The following is a 20723-nucleotide window of genomic DNA, read 5'->3' as shown; positions in this document are numbered from 1 at the left end:
AACCACATGGCAAACAGACCCCTTGAGTTAGAAGGTACTTTAAGGACTGGCTTATAGGCAATGCAGACAACACCCTGTTGCATGTCATGATGCCACCCCTTTTATTTTCTGGGAGGCAACCAGAGGAAAACAAAGTATGAATGGCCATAATTTACTGGGCTCCCGGGTGAATTTGTATTTCATTCTGATTATTGAATGTGTCGCCTAATTGCAGCTATAAAAAGGAACAGTCCATCTTCCCCTTGAAAGCCCGGTGCTGGCTGATTGTTGTTTAATTAGTTGATTCCAGTGGTCGAGGGGTGAGTTTGGAATGACAATTACGGCTCCTCTTATTTCATGGAGACTGCTGAATTAATTAGTGGGACAATAGGTTTCCTCATTGTTGACGTCTTAAGAATCCACAATAATAACTTTCAGATTGGTTGCACTGATGGAAGTTGGTAATAGATTTATCTCTTCTGTTGGGTGAGCTGGACTTCCGGACAACCTGGGCTTCCTCACCTAGGGACCGGTGGTGTTCCGTATGGAGGCAGCTGCCGTTGATTGATGAGGCCTTTAGGTGGCAATGGAAGACACATGGTTGAGACCCAAATGCCTGTGTCTCCTCTGGACCAAGGAGAGTGAGGTGAAAGCCTAAGGTGATGAGAGGAGAGAATAGACCGGAGAGGAGAACCCGGCTGAGACTGTGGAAGGTGTAATTCAAGGTCAGCTACAAGGAGGAGCTGTGGGTGCTCATGGATAGTCATCCTGCCCTCCCCCCCCCCCCGCTGTGCCTCTAGGAAGGGCCAAGGAGTGATGAGGCTGAAGGCATGCAAAGACCCCTCGGAGCCACGTGGGTCCTCAGGAATCTGTCCTCAGTGTCCTGCTGAGACCTCGGGGCTGGGTTGGTTCAGGGACCAGCCTTCAGGTCTCTGCCTTCTCACCTGATAATTGGGTGGGGAGCGGTAGGGACTCAGGTTCCCTCTGGGTTTCCTTTCCTTCCCTTCCTTTCATCTTTCCCCTCTCCCCAGGAATCACCCAAAACGTTGCCTCCTCTGGATATAAAAGAGAAATACTGCATGGTAGTTCTAGCCGGAGAGGTGATAATGAGAACAGAGAAGAAACTGTTTATCCAGGTGGTTAATATTTGAATAGTCCTGAAGGTCATGTGACAGCTTTCTTTTCAAGGAAATTTTCTCCTCCGGTCTCTCTAAGCACAGGTGAAATGGGACCTGCTTCACTGCTGTTCCAAACTGTCCCTGTGGGCTGGAGCCAGTGGTTGCTGGCAGTCAGATGCTTACAAATAGCTAGAAGGGGTGATGGTCATCGTAGTGGGGACAGACTGTGCCTGGGAGGACAGTGCCAGCCATGAGGTTCTTTTGGAAGAGTAGACCAGGATAATGGGGAAACTCTTGGTCTGGTTTCTGGTTCTGAAGGCATTTGCCCAATGACAGATGGTTTGGACCCCATCTTATGAGTGCTCATTACCCCCTCCCCCCACTAGCCCCTCACTTTGGAATTCTAGAGATAAGTTCTCCTAGGGATGAAGGGGCAGGGGCGCTTCTTGGAAGGCAGATCATTAAGATTTAATGGGACATTTTCTGCCAGACAAGGGGATTGTAAAACACAGCTAATTTAGAGAGCTGGGGGATTGCAGAGTCATTTTGCTTGCTGACTAGAAAAGGCCAGACATGAAATTATGTCAGTCCCTGCCCTCCTGTCTCCTGTCTTCTCAGCTACAGGTCCTGGCTGCCAAGGAGTACAGGCCCCTGTGCATGCACCACCACTACCATCTTGGCCAGGACTGCAGCCACAGCCCAGACCACCTTTCAATATTTGTACTCTTTGTGGCCAGTTGCCAGAGCTGTGATCCGGCAGGGACATGTTCCTTTGGCACAATGAGTTTAACAGTTGGAAGAAATGAGTTGGCAAAGGTGTTGTGGCAGTGTGTGCACACATGTGTGTGTGTAAGTGTGTGCATGCAGGAAACAGATGTAGAGTGAGTGAGACAGAGAGTGAGGTGGAGGGACAGAAAGGGAGGCGGGAGGAGAAAGAGAGAGGACCAAGAGGACATTGTCCCTACTCTTGGGGTTGGGTTATTTGGGGAAAGCTGGTCTTAGCTGCATGTCTGACTGGTGCAGCAAGTGGGACAATGGAGGGATAGAAGTGGGCACAGCCTGGGGTACAAAAGAGAGGCTGCATATAGGGCTCCACCTCTTGGGCTGACCAATGAAGGGAAGGCGTGGCTCCACGTATACCATAGAAATAGCCCTGGACATGGGCTATTTCAGAAGGCTTTGCCACTTAAAATATGTATGGTCTTTGAAACCACAACAACAACAAAAAACAAGGGTATTATTGCCAAGGTTATGGGGTTAGAGAGAGCGAAGCTAGAGCTTCTGGAACATAGTAGGTCCACGAGTTGGAATCCTGCCTCCACCTCCTTCTGTAATGGGACATACAATTGCTTAGCACCGTGCCAGCCTCATACTTGGCATTTAGTACCACTCGGTAGATTTGGATCTCAAATTCTAACATTTACCAATTGTCCTTAGGCCCGTGGGAGTTGGGCAAGGATGGTGGCAGGCTGGACAAGGGCTGAGGTATTGACCGAGCAACCTAGCTGGTACCATTTCTAGGCCTACTTTGTCTTTCTGCCTCCTTCCTGCCCTGGCCTATCACACACATGCTCCGAGCAGTGGAGGTGGAGGTGGATACTTATCCAGAGACACCAGGTGAAGCTGAGTTTGAGTTCATCTCTACTGTAACCCAAACTTGCCAGGCTCACTGTCCACCCATAGTGGGACCAGGAAGGTCCCAGGGGCAGCACCTGGCTTCCCTCTGTCTAAATGACAGTGTCCTCAGAAAGTTTTTGGGAAGGCTAAGTGACAGACTCTTACCTGAACATAAAAGCCGAGTTTAAGCATCTGTTGAACACCTACTGTGTGTGGGCCTTGCCCTGAGCACCTACTGTGTGCAGTCCCACCTGATGATTAGCCAGGAACAAGGCTGATGATGATGGTGCTGTCATGGAGCAGGTGCAGTCGGGAGGTGAATCAGGAAGTGACAAGTCTTAGGACAAGATGAAAACCCTAGGATTAATGAGCTGTGAGTCTTGCAGGAGAAATGTGAGAATTGTTCGGTCAATTATAGGGAGATAACATATCAGATCCACATGGAGACTGAGGATAAGGGATGAAGCCCTTCACTGGGGATATGCCTGGTATGTTCATGAAAGTGGGCAGGTGCCAGGGTGGTGGTCACAATCAGAGGGTGGGTGTTGACTAAGAACTTTGAGGTCTGAAAGGCAGGCTTCATTTTGCACCCCCAGGAAGGATTAGGGTTTTATTCTAAAATGCGACAAGACATTGGAGGAGTTAGACAAGGGAGTGACACTGTGTGATTTATATTTGAAAAAAGTAATTTTGACAGCCTTTTAAGAATAAACTATAGGGGAGGATAAGCTAAGAAGCTCTGAGTTGCCGTGGGCTGGACGAGAATTGGCAGAGCTTGGGATGGGGTGGCAGGCACTAACCCTAAGTGGGCAGCTCAGGCCTTGGGCTGGCATGTTGTCGAGAAGGTGTTTAGCACACGCGTCATGAGGCTCGCTCTGTGGAGGGTTTCCTGATGTCTGAGGGCCCCAAAGTTGTACAGCCAGCACTACAACCGAGATAAGGAACACCCCTGGCTCCTTATAGTCAGCCCGCCTCCTGCCTACAGCCTTGGCAGCTACTGATCCGGTTTTTTTTTTTTTCCTCTCCTGTCCCCGGAGGCATGCCTTTTCCAGAGTATCATATAAATGGAATCAAGCAGGAGGTAGCTTTTGGGTCTGGCTTCTTTCTCTCAGTATAATGCATCTGGGATGTATCTGTGGGGAGCAGAGATGAAATTTTTACTCCGTTTTACTCCCGAGCAGTACTCTGTTGTATAGAAGTGGTAGTTTCTTCCTTCACAGGGGAGGGGAGCTGGGCTGGTTTCAGTTCTTCAGCAGCTTTAAATCAGGCTGCTGTACACACTCAAATGCAGCTTTAGATGCAAACACAATTCGAGGACTCTGGCCGCTCTCCGTCCTCAGTGGCGATACTGTTATCCTTTAAATAAAAACCCGGGCAATGCATTCCCCGCACAGTGGTGTGTAAGTGCAGGGCTAATTTGCATTTTCCCACTTGCTTATTTGTAAAGTCTGTCTTCTGAATTTTTTTTTTATTCATTGTTACTTGCCTTATTGTTGAATTTTGAGACTTAAAAAAAAACCTGTATCTTGGATATGAATCTTGTATCCAATATGTGATTTGTAAAGACTTTCTGCCAGTCTGTAGCAGCCCTTCCCTCCCCCTTCCTTTCTTCTCTTTAAACCAAAAGAACAAGTATAGTTATAAAAATGGAAAAGATTAAATTACGTGATTCTTTTTTTTCACAGACCCCCCTTTATTGTCCTTTAGAAAATGGCAATAGGAAGATTTGCTCTCTGATAATCTTACCCAGATGGCCCAGAGCTGGCAGTTTCTTTTTTGTCTTTTTTAGAAGTAGCCAGATACACTTACCATAAAACTTACTACAGTAACTGTTTTTAACTTTAGTTCCCTAGCATTGAATACATGTACAAACTCGCAGTTAGTGGGACTCTTTACATCTGAGCTCTTTACATCTTTATAGCTTACTTCTGTGGTGACACCTTGTTCCCTGATACTCCACTCTACTTTCTGTTTCAATTAATTCGACTGTTTCTAGGCACCTCTGAACAGAGGAACCGCCTGGTGCCAGTTCCTTTTGCTTGGCTTATTTCACTGGGAATAATGTCCTTAAGAATCATTTTCATGTGGTCACTTTTATCAGAGTTCCCTTTAAGGGTGGCTATTATTGCCTTTTATACAGGCTTGCGTCACTTCGTGGTGGCTGTGGTGGTGTGGTGGTGGCTGAGCATCATCTAGGACACACCCTATGGGGCCTGTGAGCCCCTTGTTCAGCCCTTCTGAGCTCTTTCCATTCTCCTAATAGGGCCTTTTAGGGAGCAGAGTTCTTAATTTCTGTAAAGGCTAAGTCACCAATTTTTCTCTTACGGATTGTGCTTTTGGTACTAAATCAAAGAACTGATGGCCTAATCCATGGTCACACAAGACATTCCTAGAACTCTTACCCTTTGTGGCTTTTTACCACGATTTATTTTCATATACAGTGAGAGACTCTCTTCTCTTCTCTTCTCTTCTCTTCTCTTCTCTTCTCTTCTCTTCTCTTCTCTTCTCTTCTCTTCTCTTCTCTTCTCTTCTCTTCTCTTCTCTCTTCTCTTCTCTTCTCTTCTCTTCTCCTCTCCTCTCCTCTCCTCTCCTCTCCTCTCCTCTCCTCTCCTCTCCTCTCCTCTCCTCTCCTCTCCTCTCCTCTCCTCTCCTCTCCTCTCCTCTCCTCTCCTCTCCTCTCCTCTTCTCTTCTCTTCTCTTCTCTTCTCTTCTCTTCTCTTCTCTTCTCTTCTCTTGCTTCCTTCCTTCCTTCCTTTCTTTCTTTCTTTCTTTCTTTCTTTCTTTCTTTCTTTCTTTCTTTCTTTCTTTCTTTCTTTCTTTCTTTCTTTCTTTCTTTCTTTCTTTCTTTCTTTCCCTTTTTCTTTCTTTCTTTCTTTCTTTCTTTCTCTCTCTCTCTCTCTCTCTCTCTCTCTCTCTCTCTCTCTCTCTCTCTCTCTCTTTCGAAAATCCATATCCAACAGTTTCAGCTCTACTTAGCTCTCTTTAGTATGTCTGTCCTCTCCTGAGACAGGACAGATAAGCCACTTGGTTTGAGACGTGAACATGACGAGACAGAAGAGTTGGATGTCTGTCAGCTTTGGTTTGAGCAAATAGTTCAGAATGCCAGACTGCATGGGGATGTTCAGAGTCATGTCTTAGTTATACCCCTGTGGCATGTCAGTACCCGTCTGGGATATAGCTGGCATATGAGTCTGGCGTATGGGATAGAGATGAACTTGCAATGCACATTTTTTTCAAGCTGTTAATGTACACAAAGCGATGAATAGATATGGGAACCCACCTACAGATCACCATGCATTGCTGATGGCCAACAGCTTTCTGCAGGGGCTGGGTGCTCTCTGGCATATGGGGGCGAGGCAGGGAAGAGCCTTCTGGGAGGCCACCTGTGGGAGGTCTTCAAGGACAGTGGAGGTTTTCCCCAAGAGAATCTAGGGAGTTGTGTTTCGAGAGAAAGGTCATCCAAGGCACAGGTTTCACCCAAGGTGTGAAAAGCAGGCTGCCAAGGAACAGCCAGTGAGGGGGTGTGTGGGTGCGAAGACAGGAGCCAAGGCTGGAAGAGAAGCGGGACTGGGTCACATGAGCCCCTTATTTTCAGGAAGGGATCTTAGAGGGACCAAAGACAAACCTTCTGTAAAAGAATGATCATGGCTTTCTCCCTCCTTATACTGTGTGTTGCCAACAAGGAGGAGAGGGCTCCTATCCAAGGCCATATGCCTAGTTTGTAGGCACAAGGAGAAGGGGTCACAGTGCTATTTTTGGAGTGAGTACTATTATTTTTAGTCTCCCTGCCCCCACCTTAGTGTCTGGAGATAGGGCCTTCCTGTGTAGCCCAGGCTGGCTTGGAAATTATAGTCTCCCTGCCTCCCTCCTTCTAGTGTTGGGATTACAGGCATCTCACCAAGGAATCACTTCTCCTTGTCCTTTGGTCCTTGCTCTGACAAAGACGGCACATCTGTCTTCCCCTATCCACACCCTCTCGGTGTTTCGGCCTGTCATGTCAATGGTATGGTTGGAGCAAGGCACTTCTTTCTCCATTCTCTGCTCTGGGAGCATCTGGGGGTCCATACCAAGCTGTCAGTGACCTGGCATGGGTCTGCTCTTCCATCCATCAGCCTAATCAGACCCTGTCTGCCCTGACAGGAATACAGATGTGCTGCTTCTTTCTCACTCTGTCCGAAATTGCTTTGTAATAACAGTAGGAGTTAGCGAGGCATTTTTATTGATTAAGCAATCGAGACGATTTGTCTTTACAAAACCAAAAATACAGAGGTGTCTCTTTCTCTCTCCACATGCATCACACATGCTTATGCATTAGAAGCGAGAGTCTGGGCTTGTAATCAAGTTGATGTTTATGACCGGCTGTTTTATAATGCCAGGCTGTGATGGCATAATGGGAATCCGAGCGAGCAAGCGAGCGAGCAGAGAGAAAGAAGGCTACTGTAATGACACTGATGACAATCAGGGCCAAGAGGCCCCCTGGGCTGTGACCACAGGCGTGTAAAGGAGTGTTTGCTGGGAGTCTTGTTGATATGGGAGACGTGCTGATATGGAGAAAGTTTCTTGCGGAGAGGAACATGAGCTTTGGATCTGCGAGCTCAGGGTTTGAGTCTAGCTCTGCTCCTCCTTGGAGAGAAGTTACTTAAGGCTTTGGCATCTCATATAGGGATAGTGACAGCTGACGAGATGACACGTGTGCAGTGCCCTGTCCAGTGTCATACAGGTGTGGTTATTACACTGTGATCTCTCTGGATGGATGCAGTTTCAAGGAGCATTAAGATGCTTGGACCAGGAATGTGCAGTGCACAAGTGGAGCTCTTGGGAGTCGATTTTCAGGCCCAGGTCATCCATCCTGTGTGTCTAGCCTGGTTAGACAGGTGGCATGTATGTTTAGTAGTGTGACATCAGACCTGCTGGATAACCTTTGTCACGATTTCTCAGATATGAGGCTGGGAAGTCTGTGGGGTGGCCCAGGCACCAGGAGGCCAGCCAGCTGCCTTTGTAATTATGTGGGCAGAGAAGGGCCTTGTTGGACAAGGGGTGCTGCTGCTAGAGAATCCATCTGCATTACTAAGAGATCTTTCTAATTCTGTCCTGATCAGGGTGATTGTTCCCGCCCAGCAGGGTTCAGTATGAAAACCCGCTGTCAGTCACTTGGGTGCTAGGATTTGCCAAACTGTATTCATGAATTCCATTTGTCACTGCAGACAGCAGGCTACAGTGCAGACAGAGGTGGGAGGTGTGGATGTGCTTATTCAGGAGGGTGGGCTCAGTGGCGGGAGGTAAGTGAGGCAGAGGCACTGAGTGGAGTGCTTTTATCTACTGTTCAAGGTAAGCTTTCAGGGGACCTGGAATCCAGAAGGAGGTGAAATAGCTCCCAGCCTTCAGGGTTTGGGGCTGGAGTCTGGGGGTGGGGTGGGGGTGGAAGGTCTTCCTGGGGTGTGATGTTCTTGGGCTTGGAGTGCTTGGTGAGGTGGTCACCTGGCCAGCCAGCTCATGGCCAGCAGAGATTTGGTACCTACTGGGAACAAGTGTAGAGAAAGGTCACACAGGTCACACACAGGTCACACAGGGAGTTGTCCTGTAAAGTAAGTGCAGGCTTAGCACAAGGTCTTTCCTTGCATGACCTTGTATGATTTCCCAGGGGAATCTAATTCTCTCTACCCCAGATAGAGAGGACAATCCCCTGGCAAAGACATGATTTCATTGCATCTAGTGAGTTGAACCAGTGTGTTTATTGGGTTAGGGTTAGGGTTAGGGTTAGGGTTAGGGTTAGGGTTAGGGTTAGGGTTAGGGTTAGGGTTAGGGTTAGGGTTAGGGTTAGGGTTAGGGTTAGAGTGAAGTTACTTGTAGGAGTGTAGGTGACTCTGGCAGGCAGCTGTCCAGCTCCACCCTGCTGAACAGTTCATAAAAGCTGCATCCTTAAAGTCCCCTCTCCCTTTCATCCCTAGTATACTTTGGCTTCCATCTCCTCTTTGTGCAGCTGGGACAAGATTAGATGCAGTTCCAGGTGGAACAGGAGGCAGGGAATGAATGGAGCCTCAGGAGAGAGTCCGAGGAAGTCCCTCTTCTATGAGGGGATGCTATGAAGGACTCATTTGGGTATGCAGATTGCTTTGATTTCAAGAGAACAACAGCTATGATAACAGGATTCCATGACATCTGGTTATCTTGAGGCATGTATCAAAGGCTAGACAGGTAGATGCCTTGATTGGGACTGCCTGGTCTTATGGAAGAGGGAGGGTTCCATCAGAAAGCAGGCCTACCAGGAGGTTAACAGCATAAGCCAGGGACCAAGGAGTTGGATGCTGAGAGGGGAGCCTGGCACTGGAGGGAAGGGCAAGGCTATTGACATTTGAATCAGATGGTTCTTCTCCTGGGACCTGTTCATGTAGGGTGTTTGGCAGCAGTTGGATCCCTTAAGCCCCTAATTGGAATAAAAAAAATGTCTCTAGGCTTACCAGTTGTCTCATAGGTGGCAGAGTTGTCCCCAGTTGAGAGCTGGTGTAGGTGATGGGGATATGAGTGAAATATTGGCTGAGTTAGGTCTCGGGGGAGCCTTGATTTCCAGTTAAGACACCTGGAACTTCATTCTGGAAATAAGAGGGAAACCTTTTATGAGCAAGCAGTCAATACAGAGAGGTAGCATCAAAAGAGTTACAGAAGGAAGGGAGCACACAGGTCAAGTGTCCTGTGCAGTCCAACTGGTCTAACTGGAGATAGTTGCTAACCAACTTGCAATGGGCCCAAGAATAACTCCTACTTGGTTATTCCTGGTGGTGGGTCAGATTTCCCCAGGTGTGGGAATCCACAGGGAGGCATTGAAAGCACAACATGCCACCCTCCACCTCAAGTATGTAGGGGCCTGGATACAGAACACCTTGTGGGAAGGAAGGAAGTTGTATTTTGGCTCATGCTATCAGGGGAAGGCATGGTGGTAGAAATGGCTGCATCCATATGAGGAGGAGCACCAGGCAGTGGCTTGCTCACATGGCAGCAGGAGACAATAATGAGAACCCAGGGGCAGGCGCTACCCTCAAAAGCCTTTCCCTAGTGACTTACTTCTGTCCACTAAGCTCTACCTCTTAAAGGCTCCATATTCATTGTGCTGGCTAGTTTTATATCAACCTGACACAAGCTAGAGTCATCTGGGATGTAGGGAATCTCAATTAAGAAAATGCCTCTGTGCAACTGGGCTATAGGCATGCCTGTAAGGCATTTTCTTAATTTGTGATTGATGGGGAGGGTCCAGCCCATTGTGGGCAGGGCTATCCATGGACCGCTAGTCCTGAGTTCTATAAAGAAAGCAGGCCAAGCAAGCCATGGGGAATGAGCCAGTAAGTGGAACCTCTCCATGTCCTCTGCATCAGCTCCTGCCTCCAGGTTCCTGCCCTGTTTGAGTTCCTGGCCTGACTTCCTTCAATGGTGAACTATATGATATGGAAGTATAAGCTGAATAAACTCCTGCCCAACTTGCTTTTTGGTCATGATGTTTCATCTCAGCAGTAGAATCCCTATCTCAGACACCCTTCAAAATGGTACCAGAAGCTGGGGACCAACTATTTCAAACACAAACTTGTGGGAGACATTTGGGATTTGAACCATAATGGAGTCCCCAACCTGGCATCATAATAGGTTCTCAGCTGATATTGACATCAATATCCTGGAGACCACACTTTAAGAATATCTCAACTCCTTGATTTTAACTCACTTTCAAGGTCAAATAAAACCCAGCTGCCAATCAGCAGCCTTGGCCTTTACATAGCAGAAGTCGGAGTCCTACCATGGCCTTCACCGGAATGCCAAAGACCGTTTCAAGGAGGGCACAGCAGATGGAAGACACCTGCTCTTGACTCAAAACCAAGTTCAGGGACTCTTGGCAGCTCAGCCTCTGGGACCTATGTGATGTTTGCCCCCCGGGGTCTCACACAAGTACTGGGACCTCTTGAATTAGGAGCAAGCCCTGGAGAATGCCAGGGTTCAGGATGTTTGATAGGAGCAAAGGCACCAAGCTTGTGCCTTGGGAAGCATTCTGTGTGTACTTCCAGCCCCCAGAGAGGGTGCACAATTCAAATCATAACCCCTGGGCAGCCCCTTGCCTGTGTAACTACTAAACAATAGCTCGGCCCTGGACAAGGAACAGGCACATCTGCCATCTTTTAATATATATTTAAAAGGTATTGATGGCCAGAAAGGCCAGAGGGACACAGAGGGTCCTGCCTGGGCAGGTGGCATTTTCACATATAAAGGCTTCTTTATGGTTTCACGTTTAGAAGTCCAGAGCAAAGTTTGGGTGACCCACTCCCCTGGGACCAAGAGCCGAAGATCAGAGTCTCAGGGCGATGCAATCAAAGATAGGCAGGGGCAACACATGGTGCTTTAGTGAATGTTCTCCACATTTCTAGGGCTCTGATGTGACCAAGGTCTGAGCTGGAGGAAGGGACCCACCTCAGTGTCTGTGTCCTCCATGAAGAACGATGGAGCCTTTCACTTCTGTTCTTATCCCATGCTGTTACTGGAGCTGGACCCAGAACCTGGGTCCCAGCAGCCCTAACAAAACAGGATTGGCCACCTGTGCTCAATGGAACATTAAAACCCATACATATTAACCAGTGTGACCACATTGGGAAGAGGAACAAAGAAGTTCAGTGGCTGTCCCTTCTCCTACACCCCCAGGGTCCTGACTTGAATTTCAGGATTAAATAGAGGACCAGACATATGCATCAAGCTGAAGCCATCCTGGTCCAGGAGTGGACCTGTCAATCATCATTATCTGGGCTCTAGTCTCTCCAGTAAGATGTTCTGACAGGTTGTCGAAGTGTGTGAAATCTCTTCTCAGGAGAAAGCTTCCCTCTGGCTGGCACCAGCTGCGTTCAGCCTTGCTCTTTTTCCAGCATGAGTCTTAGGGGGAAATGCAAGTTTCTTGGAGGTCCATCGTAACCGGACGTTTGGCTCCTTTATGGGTTCCTTTTCTACCACCCTTCTCCAGCCCTGTGTCACCCTTCCAACCCCACAGCACTAGGTAGAGAGAAAGAAGACTAGAGAGGAAAGAGGACATCAATATCATTAGACTACTTCCTGCTGATTAGGGGCATCTACTTCCTTGGGGCAAGTTTGATCTTTCTGTCAGAATATCCAATTTCTTCATCTTATCCCTTTGCCCACAGTCACTTGACAAATGAAAATAAACTGTGACAGTAGCAACCACCAACCAGTAACCAGCAGCTGCAGCCCCTATGGGGGCACTAACATTTATATACCCTTTCAGGAGTCCCCAGAATTCCAAATGTCACCCATCGAAAAAACTATCTACACCTGGCAAAATCACCCCTGCTAGGGTACGAGGCATAGCATAGTCAGCATCTACGGATAAGACAATCCCGTATCACACACCTGGGATTTAAAAAATACATATTCTTATAACATTTCTCTGTCTTTTAAAGAAACCAGAGTTCTCACTACAGTTCATTATTTCAATAATCTGATGCCAAAGAGAGGGACACAAATGTCTCTGTAGAATGTCTTTATTTCATCCCGGGTCATTGTGTGACCATCAGTCTAGAAGTGTTCAGTAATCCGAAAAGTTGCAGAAATTCTCCACCAGTGAGCATGCAGGTCTTTCTCAGGAAACACAGTGAGGAGTAAGTAGCATGGAATCCAATTCAGTCCATATGGCCACAACATAGATTCCAGAAGGTAAGAAACTGGGTCCTTATGAAATGGAAAGGAAGAACAAAGAGAAGCACCATACAATGTGAATTCTTAAAATGCCATCAAAGTGAACTTTGGGTCTTCACTTCAGAACACAGTGCTGCTGAGTGGAGCAGACATCAGTTAGGACACTGGCACAGAATGAAGCTTGCTCCTGTTTCCAGAGCACATCATGAGAGGAAATAACGATCCCCTTCCATAGGGGCCCTTGGCTCCTTGTGAGGGCAATCAGCTCTTAGAAGCATGTGCACCCGTGTTTGGGCAGCCCAGGTGTGAACTCCCCGTGCACTTGCTTGCACTTTCCAGGATATGACATCTTCATCTCTGAGTGATCCGTAATTGATACTCAGTCTTGACGTGTTCACATAAAGTTTTCCAGTCCCCAAAGCCTCTCTGACAAGTACTTAATGACCTGTAAAATCTTTAAATAAGCTAAAAGAGTACCAGCTTTGAGGAACCAGGCAGCACAGGCTTCTGTGGAGGGAAGGCTTTGCGATGACATCACCACCCCCACCCAACCCCCAAGTTGGTTTTTTTTCTGAAGAGATCCACCTGCATCCTTGCTCTGTGACCTGAGCTGGCACAGGTGGGTTGTCCTGACATTTTTTTTTTAATTTCCTAGGACACTGATACACATCTGTTCAAATTAATTACTCTTCCTGGAGCTCCCTCCTGACTTGTTTGGAGAGAACAGGAGCCCTTGGGCTGACGGGACTGTAGTAAGAGGAAGAAGTGTGGCCCTGTATTTGCATCTGTTAGTTTGCTGAGACGGAAGCACCAGCCATATGTCTGGGAGCATCAGTCTAAGCGAGTGGACACCAGAGCTTTGTGGGACAAAGACAAAGACAGGGAGAGGAGAAAGCAGGGCTCATCTATACTGATCAGCAAGATTCTCTGGAAGAGGTGGCCGGAGCACCCAGGGAATGAAAGCACCATGATCCCTTCTAACACACATTTAACTTAGGTCCTTTATGACTGGCACAATTGCCACAGAAAGAAAGCAACACTGAAGAGCTACAGTGGATTTGAGACTGGACTGTAGCCAGGCTTGGGAGGTGGGGTCAGAGGTCACCACAAGACCTCCAGGGAGGAGTTGAGCAAGAGGAGCAGAGACTATCAATCTGGGCATCACCGTACTTTTCATCCATCTGTAACCATATCGCCTACTATGGTGACTTGCCTCAATATCTCCCTTTACTCCAAGAAGAAGCAAGATCACCTGTAATTTAATCCCTGAATACCCTTCCTACCACCTGGCAACTGTGGTGGTTTGAATATGCTTGGCCCAGGGAGTGGCACTATTTGGAGGTATGGCCTTGTTGGAGTAGGTGTGGCCTTGTTTTAGTAGGCGTGGCTTTGTTGTAGTAGGTGTGGCCTTGTTGTAGTAGGTGTGGCCTTGTAGTAAGTGTGGCCTTGTTGGAGTAGTTGTGGCCTTGTTGGAATAGGTGTGTCACTGTGGGTGTGGACTTTAAGAACCTCAGCCTAGATGCTTGGAAACCAGTCTTCTAACAACCTTCAGATGAAGATGTAGAATTATCAGCTCCTCCTGGACCACACCCGCCTGCATACTGCCATGCTCCAGTCTTGGTGATAAAGGACTGAACCTCTGAACCTGTAAACCAGCCCCAATTAAATGTTGTCCTTATAAGAGTTGCCTTGGTCATGGTGTCTTTTCACATCAATAAAAACCTAACTAAGACAGCAACAAACTGAAGAAGGGAGGTAGCCACATATTGGCTAAGCCAAATAAGTGCTTTAACCTCTCAACCTCTCAACATCCTAATCTACTTGCCACACAGAGGCTACCGTACCCATCTCAGTGGCTGCTGAGAGAATCGGCCACACATGTAAGGCCTTTGTGTGGTGCCGGGCATCTAGTGAGTGTTGTACAAAGGAAGAGTCACACAGGGACCCTGTAGCAGAAGCAGCCTTCAGAGGGCTGGAGACCCCGCTGCCACAGGCTGCTGAGTCACACATGAGTCATCATTTGGCAAGCCTCGGATTTCCAAGTCAGGGGAATGAGCAAAGGAGATGGTGTCTCAGTCACTCACTTGCTCAAACACTGAGCTGGGCTCAGCCTGGAAATGTGGCAGTGAGCAAGATGACATGCCAGCAGCAGGTGGCACCAGTAGGACTCCTCTGGGGCTACAGACCCAGACCACCAGGCAGAGCTCTTTGGAGCCGGGTACCTACTTCTTTCAGAAGACAGAGCCTGCCGCCATGAGAACCCATTAGGTCTAGGCTGAGGCCTGCAGGCTAATCCCTTCATCTCTAGGACTTAGAGACAGGAAGCAGAGGCAGGCATAAGTGACACTCTGGGACAAGGTTCGAACATGAGAGAGAAAGAAGCCCAAAGGAATCCCTTGTATTATTAGGAATGTGTGCTGGGTCCACATCCCTATTTCCTGGCTCCCAGCTCCTGCAGTCTCCTCAGTCTCCAGTCTTCCAGTCATCCAGACTCCATGTCTTTCATGTTGCTAATGAGTTGACCAATGGTGTCGACCCTTGGGTAGTTTGAGGATGAGGGATGGCATCTGAAGTACCAGGGCAGGATCAGAGGAAATCCAAGTCCATCTCCACCCTCAAGTGGACACTATGATTTGAGTGTTGGCTGCCTGCTCCCAGAACTCATATTGAAATGATGGTGTTAAGGGGTGACATATTTGCCACAGAGACATTGTCCTCATGAATAGATTAAGGCTATCGATTATCATGGAGTCCTTAGTGCCAAGTGACCTTTCTTTTCCTGTCCTACTTCTGTGCCTTCCCAGTGTGTCTTCTTCTGCTGTGTGACGTCACTCATCATATGTGGCCCTTTGGCCATGGACTCCTCAGAACAGTGAGCCTAACACGCACCTATTGTTCATATCTTGCCCAGGCTTGGTACCCTGTTACAGTGGCAGGATATAGATCAGAATAGCGAGTTGAGGACACCGGACCACGAGGGAGACACCATTTACATTCCGATGACGGACAATGGGAGCAGGTCCCTAAAGACTTGTCCCAGTTCCAAACTCAATCACAGGGTATGCCGGCTCCTGGCATGTGTAGTAACAATGTCTCTATAGTTCCTGGCACTCTAGGAAGGCTGTCTGGCGCTTGTAAGCAAACACATCCACACTGACATCCTGCTTCTTGCTCATGGTGTGTCGGTCTCCAGCTTCCCAACCTGTGGCACGCTAGGATTTTCCCAGCTGGGGTGGATTAGGTAGTTGCCTGCTCAGATTTTTCTGCCCTACTTTCCACTCTGCCTGTGCCCACCCATCCTTGAAGTCTCAGGCTATTCTCAAAGAAAGATTTTCCCGGCCTTCATATCTTTATCTCTGATGTTTTCAGTCATGGCCTCAGTACATTATACAATTACTTTTTGTGTTTTCTTTTTTCTTTTTTTTTCTAACCGCTCTGGACTGGAAGTTCCATAATGGTTGAACTTCTCCATCTCATTCAGCACTCCCCAGCCCTGGCCCACGCCCCCCCACCCCCCAAGTGCACAGCAGGGAGAGGCCATTGGCTGCCTACCTCATTGCTCAGAAAGAAGGATAATTTGACCACTGGTGCCTACCGTATTCTCTGCCACACTTGATACTCCTGCCATACTGACCTATGGTATTATGGCATGTAGAACATCCCTTAGTCTTTCTCGTGGTCTATGCAGCTCAGTCTGATGGAACAGCGCTTTACTCTCACTGGAAGCTCCCAACCCATCCCATGAGCGTTTATGGCTCAGTCTTGTTCTCTGTAGTTCTTAGCAGGCAGTGCTGCATTCCCAGATTCTGAGCTTCTCAGGCTCCTATACCACAGAAAAAGGGAGCCCTGTCATAGGCCCAACAATTCTTTGCTCCACTGGTTTTGCCTAATATTTTCAGATGTCTACCGTGTGTCAAACATTGTGTTAACCAGTGGTTCTCAACCTGCCCGATGCTGCGACCCTTTAATGCAGTTGTGCTGACCCCCAACCGTAAAATTATTCTGTTGCTACTTCATAACTGTAATTTTGCTACTTTTATGAACCATAATGTAAATATCTGAAATGGGGTCACCACCCACACAGGTTTTAGAACTGCTGTAACGTTGGGGGTTGAAAGATCAGACATTGTCTCTAGTTGTAGGCCCTGGGAAGGGACAGGCCTGTTAACCAGGAAACATGAAAGAATAGTGGAAGGGATGGAGAGAAAAAGGCTTTGGGGGCATAGTGGATTCTGCCTGGGTGGTAGAATGTATGGGATCTATAGCAGCTTATGGGGACAGTGATCAGAGGAAAGGCAGAGTGGGACTTCAGCCTGAGGGGACGTTTCAGAGAGAAATTTGTACCTCTATATCTGACTCGGATGTAGGCTTATTTGAAAGATTTGGGAGAAGGAGCTGGCTTGGGAGGTAAGGAGGAGGACATGTGGGGAAGGGGAGGGGCAAGCGAGAAGGGACCCCAGCAGCCTGACCCACACCCCATTCTTTTCTCACCTAGAGGGGTGGGGCTCCAGCCTCTCTGATTTAGCAGCTCACAGAGCTGGGGACCTTGAAGCCTCATGCCATGCCAACTCTGGTAGCTTTGCTGCCCGCAATGTCTCTCCACTTTGATGGTTGACCTTCCACTTCTGGGGTTCTGTCTGGGCTGTGCTCCTTACCTTTGGGGCGATCAGGGCCCCTTCAGTGCACTGGTAAAGATGCTTCCCATGGCAATGCCTCAGCTTGGAGCTCTAGGGACCAGGGAGTGAGTGAGTGGTGTCTACAAGGCTCCGTGTCTGTGCAGGGCTCCACACATGCCCACCCTCTGCCTTTCCCATTCTTGGCTGCTCTACCTAACAGGTGTCACCTGCCCTGTTCTGTCCCTGGTTCCCTCCCTCCCTCCCTCCCTCCCTCCCTCCCTCCCTCCCTCCCTCCCCTGAGCACAGCACCAGGAGGCAGCTGAGTCTCACTATACCGGGAAGGCAATGTCTTTACTGCTTCTTTTTAAACAACAAAAATAAAATTGCTTCCCAGTCTTCCTTGGCGGCTGACACCAGCATGTTTACATTAAGGCATCTGCGGGGGTCCCCCAGGTTGTGGCTGCCTGTGTTTCCTGCTTATTTGTTGCGCTTCTCACTTTGTCTAATTTCCCGGTACAGCGGAGTCTTCGCATCTTTTTTTTTTTTTTTTTTTTCTAGAAAGGTGTGGGGGGGGGGGAGGGAAACCAGTTCCTGGATGAGCCCCTTCGCCAGGCTGCAGCCCAATTAGAACGCTGCTCAGCTCAGAGGAGCTGGAACGCCTGCCAACGGAGACTCCTGTTCGAGCCCTAATTACCGCTTGATGGAATGAATAAAGACTGGTGTTTTCTGCATTTTACTTACAGAGTTGCTGATGCGGTGAACGCAGGGAAGAAATGACTTTTTCCTTTGAGAGATTAGAAGCTAAGTGTGTCACTGACCCAAACGAGTCGCTGTCTCAGCGACACTGTCCCTCCTTCACTGACCTGCACATTTGAGCTGGTCTGGAGGCAGAAGCAAGGCTCCTGGGGCCCTTTCTGTATACTCCCTGCTTTATTGGAGTCAGGGTGGGAAACATCCAGACCATTTCGTCCAGCTGCTTCAAAAAGACTGGAGCATTTATTGAGCACTTGCTGTTTATTGGATCTCCCTGTCCCCGTACTCATATCCTCAGTGATGTTAGGACATGGCTAACTTGCCCAATGGTGCAGTGTGGCTGACAGCTTGTAAGTAATTTGTCTGAGTTTACATAGCTGACAGGTGGCAGAAAAGCAGTTTGAGTTCGGACTTCGGATGCTGAGGCAGATCTTTCTTTGGCAGCCTTTCTTTATTTCTTCTGGGAACACCTTGGAGGCCTGCTTGGTCTGTCCAAGCCTGGAGGATGCGACCAGTTATTTGCTTTAACAAGTAATGGCAAGGAGAATGTGGTTGTTAAGTTTCTGCTGCACAATAAACCACCCATGAACTTAGTGGCATAGAAATACACTTGGTTGTTCTGCCTGGCCTGAGTTAGGGAAAGGGCTTTTGTGGTCTAGCCTGGACTGCCCTCCCATACCCTCCTATGTCCTCCTCTCACTTCCTCCAGTCTCTCTCCTAGCTTGCTCCCTTTTAGCTTTAATGTCTTTCCTTTTTTCTTTTGAGACAGGGTTTCTCTGTGTAGCCCTGGCTGTCTTGGAACTCACTCTATAGAACAGGCTGGCCTCGAACTCAGAGAGCTGCCTGTCTCTGCCTCCTGAGTGCTGGGATTAAAGGCATGCACTGCTGCCAGCAGCACCACCACCTGGGGTCTTATGACTTAAAAAATTGTGACCTAGTGATTTAAAAAAAACATTTATTAATTTTTATTTTATTTTTTAAAGATTTATTTATTTTATTTATATGAGTACACTGTAGCTGTCTTCAAGCACACACCAGAAGAGGGCATCAGATCCCATTACAGATGGTTGTGAGCCACCATGTGGTAGAGGGGTCAGTGCTCTTAATCTCTGAGCCATCTCTCCAGCTCCTAATTTTTATTTCATATGTATGATTTTTGTGCGCGCGCACACACACACACACACACACACACATCTTGTTCATGTCTGGTACCTGTGGAGGACAAGAGAGAGTATCAGATACTCTGGAATTGGAGTTGCTTTGGTGAGGGTTATTTCAGGAGCTTAGACACATTACTAGTGACTATATTTCTCAAAAAAAAGTCTTCTCACCTCTGAAAAAGCATTACTCCAATGCAGAATTACATCTATGCCCTGTATTTCACATCTGTGAGTAGCTGAGTGGGTAAAAGAGGTCCTATGCCCAGATCCAAGGATGGGATGCTAGGCCCCTGCTGTTGTGGGGAAGACAAGGAGGAAGTGTGCTCGTGTTGGACGACTGTATCCCAGAGGTCAGGGCCATCCTCAAAGACCGTTCACAATGTCTCATTCTATAAGCCAGGAGCTGGTGTGTCCTCTCTCAGCACAGGCAGACACTAACCTGCTCCAGAGAGATGGCTCAGGTAGTTTGAAGTCTTTGCTTTTTGTTTGTTTCATAACCCACAGAGAATGGAAAACAAGACAAAACCGCCAACCTTCCTTTGGCAGTCGCTCCAAGTTCCTGCCACCAGGCGTTAGCTTGCATAATTCTTATTTCCCAAGACCAGTGATTTTGGGTGCCTGGGAGATGCTGTGTAGAGTTGACAGTGGGGCAGGACCCTGCTTCAGGGATTAAGGAGGGGCGGCTTGGATCCATGACCTTTTTCCAGGACCACAGTGCTCTGGATTCTCTACCTAAACCTCCTATGGTTCCTCCACAACCTAGGCAGTACCTATTAGAGAGCTGGAGGCTTTTATAGTCATTCTACAGCCCAGGCCTGTGATGGAGTCTGACCAGCTTGCTGGCTGCAGCTCAAGTTCTATATTCCCACCTTCTCCTTGTGCTACCATGCCCCAGGTAATAGATCTTTAAAGCAGGTACTCTTAGAAGCAGGGTTTGTATCAACCTGGCCCAGGAAGCTTGCTCTGGGTTTTCTTGGGTTGTGGGCCCTCATGTCTGAAATCTAGGTGACCCTGGACCCAGCTTCTATGAGGAGAGAGAAGAGGGCCAGGTACTCCAGACACCTGGGAACCTCTGAGTGCCGCTCCTTCGCTGTGTACCCCCTTTAAGTGATGTATCTCTGAAACAGGCTGGACCCAGCACTTTGGAACCTTAGCCTAGGGCCCAGGACCCAGAAGATGGGGCTATTCGTATATCAGCTATGCTTAGGTCCTCATCAGGGTAGTCTCGAACAGGCCCTGATTCAGGAGGCATGTGCCAGCAGTGACCTTGCTCTCTGGCCTCTGTGTAGGGATCAGGACAATTCTGGAAGCTTTGGGATGGGGTGGGACTGGCAACTCTGACTCAGATGTGAGTGGGAGAAATGAGCCCCTCACCATGGAGGCCTAGAGCCCGTGTCATTTGCCCTCAGATAAAGTTCCAAACGTGGCTTCATTCCCCAGTGGGTCCCTACCCGTCAGCCTTTCAATCCAGCTGACGCTGGCTGCACTGTCAGCCGTTCTAGTCCCATTACATCAAGAAGTAAAAAGAGTAAAAAGTCTTTATGAGGGCTTTTTTTTTTTCTTTCCAAATTAAACAAATGTTACCCTCAGCTTTGCTGCCTGGGCAGCAGCTTTCTGGAAGGAGTGCCTCAGGCGACCCCAGGGCAAGTGGGGTTCCCCAGTCTCAGGGCCACCTGGAGAGGCCACCTGCTCCTCACTGTGCCCCTTGATCAGGAGTGCCAGTCCTGGCTTTGTGCCTGAGTTCAGAGCTGCAGAAGACAGATCCCGTTCAGCAATGCAGAGGCAAGGTTTTGGGGCTGCCCCCA

General features: G+C 48.3%; 1 protein-coding gene across 1 annotated transcript in view; it reads left to right on the top strand.

Annotated features, from left to right (window-relative positions):
* The window catches only part of Grik4 (glutamate ionotropic receptor kainate type subunit 4), a 425565-nt gene that overhangs the window by 57200 nt on the left and 347642 nt on the right, over positions 1–20723 (top strand). The window lies entirely within an intron of this gene.

This window comes from Mus caroli, unplaced genomic scaffold, assembly GCF_978045245.1.
Source record: "Mus caroli unplaced genomic scaffold, Mus_caroli_1 scaffold_11, whole genome shotgun sequence".
NCBI lineage: Eukaryota > Metazoa > Chordata > Mammalia > Rodentia > Muridae > Mus > Mus caroli.
This window is presented reverse-complemented; position numbering and strand designations above follow the sequence as displayed.